Here is a 9,367-nt window from a genome sequence, read left to right on the forward strand (position 1 = left end):
AAGATACAAAGCAATCAAAGCAGCATTGGCTAGTGCCCATTACTTAATGCATAAATGTAACAGTAAAATATGACTTCAGTCCCTTCACAATATAGAACTAATTTTATCTGCTCATTGCTTTGGTTTGTGCTCCAGATTGCTCCTGGCTCTAAATGCAAAAAGAAAAGATGAACTCTGGCAGTTACAGGTTAGGAGAGCTCATGGCTGACCAGGCTAGACAGAAACTCCCTGGCTGCAAATCAGTGCCCAGCCCTGCTGCCCACCAATAATGAGCAGGTGGCTTTCCTTCACTTTGCTTGTGCCAATGTCTTCTCTGCATAAAGGGTACCTGGAGATGCAGGAACACGGAGCTGATACTCTGCAGTTGAGCCAGTGTGCTTCTCTGCCAAATAAGAGGTAACTCTCTGCTTGAATCTTAACATAAATCGTAAAAATAAGAGATGGGAAAGAATAGTGTGAAGAGTCATTTGATCATTCTCCTTGCCAATGTAGGATTATTACTCACTGTGCCCAAATTAGAGTTCTTGTGCCAAGTAATTTTTAGGAAGCCTGAGCTTTGTAGGGTTTGCTCTGGAAAAAATACCATATTTATTTTTCTTTTGAGATTAAATTTTCAACTGTGTAATGCTGCTGTCAATTATGACCATGCCAATCATTAAAAACATGTCCAAATATCTTTACTCTTCTCAATGGTGTGAAAATAAGCTGATTATCCAGCTTCAACCAAAAGTTGTACTTGTGGTTGTACATTCCATGCCCCAAGATATAGAGATGATAAGAACAATGGAGTAGTGACTTATGAGCTAAGCTCTTTTCTTTTTTGGAATTATAAGACTTCATGGACACAGACCAATTTCGTACTGACATTTTTTTCTCATACAGGATAAGGAGACACCTTTTCAAGGTATCTGGATTTTTAAAAACATGGAGGCACTTAAACATGTGGTTCTCTATGCATTTAACACCCAGTTGCAAGGAAAACATTGGCATGTTTTCAAGACCAATCATGCCCATCAATTGAGTTACCAAGTTAAGTGAAATACTGAACAGAAACTTCCAGGAAAGATTGGTGTCTGTAGCTGGAATGTCTATATTGAATTACAATAGCTTTAAAAGCCTTTGAAAGTATTAATGTTTTGTACATCTTAGGAAAAATTAATATCCTAACTGCTAATGCTTTAGTAGGAAAAAGCTCTATATTTTGCCCACCACACTGCATGAATATCCTGCTAGTTTTAGAGAGCCCTTGTACAATTACTTTTAACTTCCCAGAGTCTTTATATATGACTTAGTTCTCTATTTTTAGAAGAATAAGTGTCCCAGACAATATTGTGATATTGTTATGACAATAACAGAGAAAATATGGCTAATACAATACAAAAATAGATTCTTTTAGACATTTGTTCTTAATAAAATAAATGTTATAGTGGTAGGAACACAAATCAGTAAGGAGGTATGACAGTTGTCTGACTTAGTAGCTAGCTACCTATGAGGACAGAATATATTGTAATCATAGAAAGAATTGTAATCATAGAAATCAGACTTCAAAACCACATTATTAAATTTCTGGTGCTTTTTATTACCAGGTCATTAGGATTTCTTATTGTGAAGTTTTTAGTTACAATTTATTTAGTCTACTTTTGAATGTTGTGAAGTTGCTTTTATGACTCCCTGGGGGAGACTGTTTCTCATTCAAACAAATCCTACATTTGCAATATTTTGGCTAATATGGCTTAAAATAATTCAATTCCAATTGGTGGCTGTTAATAATAATCTAGAATGCTTCATTATAGTTATTTTTGTACTTCAAGTTTATTTCTGGAGTATTTATTCTCTACACTAAGGTTTTCAATCACCTTAACTCTTGTAAATGCATTTTGTTTTTCTTAGGCTTTGAGCCTATACAGAAGCTATATGTATATAAAGGTATTCCCAAGCTAAAATCCTTAGTGAACTAAATCTATTTGTTCTATTATACTCTCTATGTATGCTATCCAGACACTTTATAAACATATACATACATATAAAGTGTTTACATACAAAAGCTAGGAAAAGGGACTTATGCTCAAGAAAGACAACTTCAGGATTTATTATCAGGAGGGCCTGTTCCCAGATTCCTGAACCCTGCTCAGGGCAGCCAGGTGTGAGCTCACTGTCCATGTACAGAGACAGCAGACCCTGAGTCATCACAACTGAGATTAAAAAAGCCCTGTGCCTTTTCCCCAGGTCCTGTTTCCTGTGTGCCAGTCTTGTGCATCCCCTTAGGATGCTGGGCTGTGAGACAGCCCAGGTGGCACCAGGGCTGTGTGTTAAACACCTCAGTGGCTTCCTGGGGCTGAAACACCACATTTGCTTGTCTGCACCCTAATGCTGAGCTCCACCTCACCCTGCCATCCAGATATAAGTCATTAGCTCTGCTTGTTGTTTGGAAACTTCCCTGAATCACAGAAAGTTTTCCTATCTGTTTCTATCCTATGCAGTTTTCTTTTCTTCCTATGCAGTTTTCCTATCTGTTTCTCATTTCCATTAGGAATCACTTGCATGTTCATCACAAGATGCATAGCTCAGCAGTTGAATCAGCAGGGAAAAGAGCTGTATTCCATTTCCTTTGAAATTGTCTACTGAGCATGGCTTGACCACTTGAATCAGTTCACAAGTCAGTGTATTATGGAATGTTTTCTAAAACAATAAAATCTCTACACTGCTAGGGAGTTTGCAGAAGCATTAGAATTTTAAAGTAGCCAGATGATTGTTGACTATATTTGATTATATTCTTGCAACAGACATGCCATATGAAAAAGTGCAGGATGAAAGTCAACAGGGAAATGTGACTTTATGGACAGGAACAGAAGAGTGGTTTAACTGGCTGGTCCAACTGGGTTAATGGTTTATTTCAGTCCCTATAGTGGCAGTGGCACATTTAGCCTACTATATATAGGTATACAGGGAGTATGTGAAGTGTTCAAGTTTCCAGGTGGTTTAAAATATTCTTATTTTATTGTAGCAGCTGGGGCAGAGTTTCCCTAGAATCCTAGGAACTTAACATTAGACATTTACATCGATGAGTGGGAGAATTATTTTTAATAAAAGTCTAGTGCATATCAATATTCCACATTAAAAAAAAAAGTTGAAAAATAAGAAATATGTTGGGTTGGTTTTTTTTTGGGGGGTTTTTTTATTATTTTTTTTTTTTATTTTCAGCATTTCCAAGTATAGTTATTAACAAAATCCTACTTCTGTGGGACAAGATGCTACTCTTTGTGTCCCGATAAGACAGTGTAAGACAGAACAAAATTATGTGGACACCACTCAGCTATAGGTTAAAAGGGATATTGGCTTTTGTTCTAAACCTTGTTTTCAGCTTGTATTGTTGCTGATGTTGTTGGGATTTTTAGGATTTGTGTTTGGAGTTTTTGTTGTTGTTATTGTTATTTTTGTTTGTTTGTTTCTCGAATGTTAGGAACACATCTGTTAATGTTTAAGGAGTTAGGTATCACAGTGCCTTGAGAATCCCCACTCCTGTGCCCTGCCGCACTAAATACTCCGTGTCACATGAGACTTTCTTTAGGCTTTCAGTCAACGCACTACAGTTGAAAGAGCGAAAACAATTCAAAATTCACCTTATCCTCACGCAGCTCGAAGAAAGCGCAGAGCCTATTTGAGGAGCCTTATCACATGGAGTGCTTTCAGCAGCCGATGAGTTCCGTGTGCCAAAAGGAGACAGCGCAGTTTCCCCTCTCAGCGCGCAGCGGCGCCTGCCCCGCACGGAGCATGGCGCAAAGGCCGGCTCCGCTCCGCTGGCCCGTGTCGCCGTGCCGCATACCGATGGCAGCTGGAATGCCGATGGCAGCTGGAATGCCGATGGCAGCAGGCCCCGGCATGGCTGGGGACACGGCCCCACCTGGCGGCGCTCCGCCGGCATCGTGCGGCTCTCACAGTAAAACGCGCCTGGCTTGGAGCGCCCGCAGCGCTGCTCGGGCGCGCAGCACCTGATCCTGCCCAGGGGGAGCCAGCTAAAAACAGCCTTCCTCCAAAGCTGGAATTGCAAGGCAAAGATCCACAGCAGTGTCACCCAGAGGTTAAAAACAGGTCAGTTAATTTTGGTTGCCCCTGTCCTGAAATGTATCTCTCCCACTCACAGAAGCAAATCACATGCACAAATGAAGAAACCATGAATAAAAGAAGAAATGGATGAAGTTCATTGTTTTACAGCAGAAAAAATTTAGCAAAAGCCCTTAAAGCTTCAGTGTTTACCAGCTGTATAGACAACTTATGGCTGTTTTTATGGTTAAACAAAATACTGGAGTTGTCCATGTTCAGTAACTCTTCACTGCCATCTGGATTCTCTGGGACCAATGAAAGAGTTTTTCACTTTGGACAACACTCTCAGGCACACAGTGTGGTTCTTGGGAATACTGCTCAAGGCCAGGAATTGGACTTGATAATCCTGATGGGTCTCTTCCAGCTCAGCATATTCCATGACTGTGATTCATTGAAAGTTTTAACACAGAAAATGGGCACGTACCATGGACAGATGAATTTACCTGGCTCTCAGTTGTCTTGATTAAAAGAGGGACGGAATAACAGACAAAAGCTGGGACAGGAAAGAGGCACATACACTTGGTGGAAGAGAGCAGAATTGGTTAGGCCAAAATTTTGATGGTATGGGATATGAATCAACATTGTGCTTTGGAATAAAACTACCAAATGGATATAAACTATTTCTGTATTTGTTTAGACTTGCAACTATAGTAATTCTTAAAACAACAAGAAACCCCTGATTGATAATCCATGACGGGTTAATGCTGAATAACAAATCACAGTGTGGTACTAATGGCAAATTGACACGTGTAACTGGGCTTTCTTAAAATAACACTATTGCAAGCAAGTTGTATACAGACATCACCCACTCCTGAAGTGAAAAAATTGGCAGCTACTCCAAGAGCACTTAATAAAATTGTACAACACTTAAGGTCAGGCCCACAGTACTGCTGCATTCATAGATGTGCTAAGACAGGGTGGGACTAATGTGGTTTACTTCTAAATTTCTTGGGCTACATGATATTATCCAGTGACTTCTGAATCAGTCAGAAGTCACTGGTCAGTTTACAAAACAAGTAATAGAAAAGTGTTATTCTTACAGAAGATGTGCATATAAGGTAATAAAGAATACAGATTAGAAAATCAATAGAGCACATCATTGAATTATATACATTTTACAGCATTTGCTGTAGAAGTTTTCATCCAAAATTTCCCAAGGAACCACAGCCTTCTGAGTTTTTTGGGCTTACCTATCACAGGGCTGATGCATTATAAACAACACTTCGCATTACAAAATACTTAGTAAAAGCAAAGACTGATGAGTTACATCAGTGACATGTCAAGGCTGGGAAAAACATGAAATATTTGCAAGCAAGCATCTCCATATGAAGTATGAATTTTAAAAGGGACTGCATCATTGCTTACTTAAAATATAACAAATAACTGATAACTTTTATGAAATTCCTGCCATCAAGACCACTTCAGATGAGGTTATGAATATGACTTCCACAGGAACAAAACGATACAGAAAGAGGGGGAAAAAATTCTTTCAGATGACGTCCAAGACCTCAAGAACTAACATGTTCACTGCCTCTATCCTATAGCTGGAACAATAATGCTGGTCCAGTCTATGCAGAAATGCTGATCTACCTGTGTTTGGTATGGCCCCTTTAATAAAAAATGTCACCTCATGAACAGGAAAATAAGGAGCTTCCTGATAATGTTACTTGAGGAAGAAAAATCTGCATGAGATAAAGGAACTACTGATATTTTACAGGAGAAGTTATTTGAAGTTTCTATTCATTGAGAAGGTTCAGAAATGAAATCGGTCCTTAGATTTTTCAAATTATTTACAAAGTAAAGTTAGAATTTTATTTGATATCTTCTTTTTGTAGATATCAGATCAAGCCATAGGAACATTTATCACTTTGTCCTACATGGATAGCAAGTAAAAATCACACTTAAGCAACATTCATTGTGCAGCAGTGTTAAGAAACTCAACCTGAATAGGTTAATCTGAATAGCAGAAGTGGGCTGTGTAGATGTGATTCTTCACATGAAGTAATTATGCCTGCTTTCATTTCTTCTTTCAGTTTTCTACAAACAATAGAGAAAAAAAAAAGATACAAATTCTGAAGTTTGTCCAGGTCTGTATGTCTCTTCAAATAGAACAAAATTACAAGAGACAAAACAAAAGTGATGAACAGAAATGTGTTTGAGCACGCTGCTTTTACTGCTGTTAAAACCACAATGTCTTTCTCCCTGGTGACCCAGCCTCTCAGTTCATTCTCATATCTGTGACAGTGCCTTAAATCTGTTAATTCCATTTTTATTACACCTTCTGAATTTCTGAAGGCCTTGGGCATATGTTTAACAAAAACCATTAAACTGAGATGGACTGGATCAGATCAGATCTCCGAGGAAATTCTATGCGTTTTGACTTGCAACTATAGTAAAGTAAAGTAGTTTTGGAAGGTCTTTCTTCTGAGAAAGAGGAAAGATCTCTTTCTGAGAGATTCTGAGCAGAGATTCTTCTGAGGATCTTTCAGCTGATCCAGTGTCCCCTGCTTTGTTTTGGTTGCAGGACAGCTAGTGATGCCATCTCCCATGAGAACTGGCTTGTGACCCATCTGCTCTAGCCTCCAATGGTCTGATGAACCCACCCAGTGCCTCTGATTCACTGTTCCAACAGCTGACAGATTATGCTGAATATGTTCAGTTAGAAACCTTATTTCTTCTGTTCAACTGGACCAATGAGTCAGAGCAAAAAGTGATCTTAAGAGAATTTGGAGAGCAAACTTAGAGTGTGCCTAAACTCCCTTTGGTACAGAGTGCACTTATCAGAAATCTAAGCCCTACTAAAAAGGAATATTCAAGTTTATAACATTTACCTGTTTTCCTGAAAGCCACAAAAGCTTAGTAGGCTACTGGACAAAAGTAAGACTGTTTTCTCTGTTTGTGACTGCTGTTCCTGAGTGGCTCAAACAATTAGGTATATTCTGGGATGCCTCATCTGTTTTACACAGAAACAAAATAGCTGCCAACCCCCTAATTGTCATTATGACTCAGGCATCTACTGACTCTGACACATCAAATGCAGCAGTTCTGGGGACCCCCATCAGCAGGTACTTGGACACCTGTGGTAGCAGTAGAAAGAACCTGGGGCCATTAGATCTATAGTCACCTCTGTGGTTAGAAGTTGCATAGGTGCCCAAGGTCTGCCTGAAGCCTTAGCAGGATCTGGATGCTGGCTCTAAACCTTGCTCCAGACAGAAGTGTCTGTTGAGGAAATGGTGTTCTCAGGACCTCCCCAACACACCCTGCTCACCAATTACTATTGGAAGAAACAAGAAGCTTCATTTCCAGGTGGACAGAGAGTTTCAGGATCCAATTCAGGGACATGGGGAAACTATATTGCTTTTGCATTACCAGAGCACTCTGCAAACCCATGTCCATCTACTACCTGAAGTTCTATGTGACACAATAATGACTTCAGCATATACATTTAAAGGGCTAGAAAGAGGCATTAAAATCACATGATTGTAAAAGCTATAAATATAATGAAACAGTATTTCTTCCCTTTTTTTTTAAGGATTCTACGTGGTCATGGTTGGTTATGCTTTGTGCATGTATTGCATTAACACATTTACAAGCAGACTTGAATAATATTGCCCCAAGTGTATTCCTTTATCTGTAATCATAGGTATATCACTGTGATAGCCTAAAGACAGTCTTTCCAGGCCTCTTTTGAAAACAGTATTTTAAAGTTGTAGTCCTACTGAGAAGTCTCTGATATTGGCTTCTTGGAGTACGTAGCAGGACTCGCTATTCTTCGCTCATTTTCTAGCATGTATTTTGCAAGGAGACAGCCCTGAAGACTGATGGGCTCTGGTACCATCAAGAGATTCTGTGGAGCAAAATTTAGGTGTGGATTTCGTTGTTAATGAAACCAGTCTCAATTTAAAAAACAAATAGCCTTTTAGAAAAGCAAACTGTGTTGTTGCACTGCAGCATATAAAGATGTTTGTTAAATGCATCCTTTAATCAACAGTTGAATGCCCACTGATTCTTTTCTAGTTATATTTACCTAAAGTCAGCTTGCTCAGCCATACTGTTAAAAGCTCCAAATCCTCTCTCTGTGTTAAAACTGAATCTAAAATACAACCCATTTTCCTTGAAGCCAAAAATAGATAGTAAGGAGATGTTTATTTCTATACTGGTTACAACAGTGGGTTTCACTGATGGCAAACATAAAAAAGGCCCATTGGATAAGGCAAAACAGTTCTATTAAACCTAATTAATTTCATCTTTTAAAAAATAATTTTGAAATAACTGTTCAAAATCAGTGTCACTGCTGAAAGCCTGAAATACTGTAACACGTTTATAACACAGAGTCTGAGTTCAAATTATTTGGTGGAATCTTTTTAAAATTGCTTTAGCTAGAAACCAATGTTTTCAATATTCTTCCAAATAAAAAATTATTCCTATTCCCTCTGCTCTCAGCCTTTTTCCATCAGAGAACTTTGCTTGACTATATCTAGCAGATTTTCAGTTAAGTTTATTCACATTACCTAAGTGAGAAACCACTACTTTCTGCTTGCTTTGTACTACTTTTTTCCCATTGGATTCTTTAAGCAGAGAAAGACTAAGATAAATTAGATGGAAGATGTAATTTCAACAAAACAGAAACATTTAACTTTGACAGTCAATAGTAACAGTCAAATTTAAATATTTCCTTGAATGACCATAGATTCTCTATTGTCTTTTATTGGAACGAGGAAGAAAACCACAATAATAACTATACAAGCATGACTTAAGATGTTAACAAAACTCATTGAAACTACACACTGAGATATTTTAACTTTAATTCACTGCACTTTATGAAGCTTAACTTCCATTATTTTCCAATCAACTTATTCAGTAAGATGATAACTAAACCAAAACTCTTACCTCTAAACCTAGTTTGCTGCCATTTAACTGTTCTGAAAATTTTTGTCAGGATTTTTCCATTCGTTTACAGGAAAGATACACATTACAGAGAAAGGAAGCAGGGTAGGGAGGGAGAGATTTCTTGGTTGTGGGTGTCATTTCTACTTTGTCTACAAACTTGTGTGGTGTTTGTATAAAATTGTAAATTTACTTGTTTAGCTTACTGCTAATTCACTAGAGTCTGGTCCTAAACATCAAACACTGACAATGTTTGTACCAATAAAGAACATTAAATAACAAAGGTCAGCACCATTTGGGGGCAAGACATACTTGCAAACATGCAGGATGTAAAACTCTCCTCTGGTTGTTGGAAAGATACGGCAATAAACAAAAATTC

The sequence above is a fragment of the Molothrus aeneus genome, chromosome 2 (genome assembly GCF_037042795.1).
Source record: "Molothrus aeneus isolate 106 chromosome 2, BPBGC_Maene_1.0, whole genome shotgun sequence".
Classification (NCBI taxonomy): domain Eukaryota; kingdom Metazoa; phylum Chordata; class Aves; order Passeriformes; family Icteridae; genus Molothrus; species Molothrus aeneus.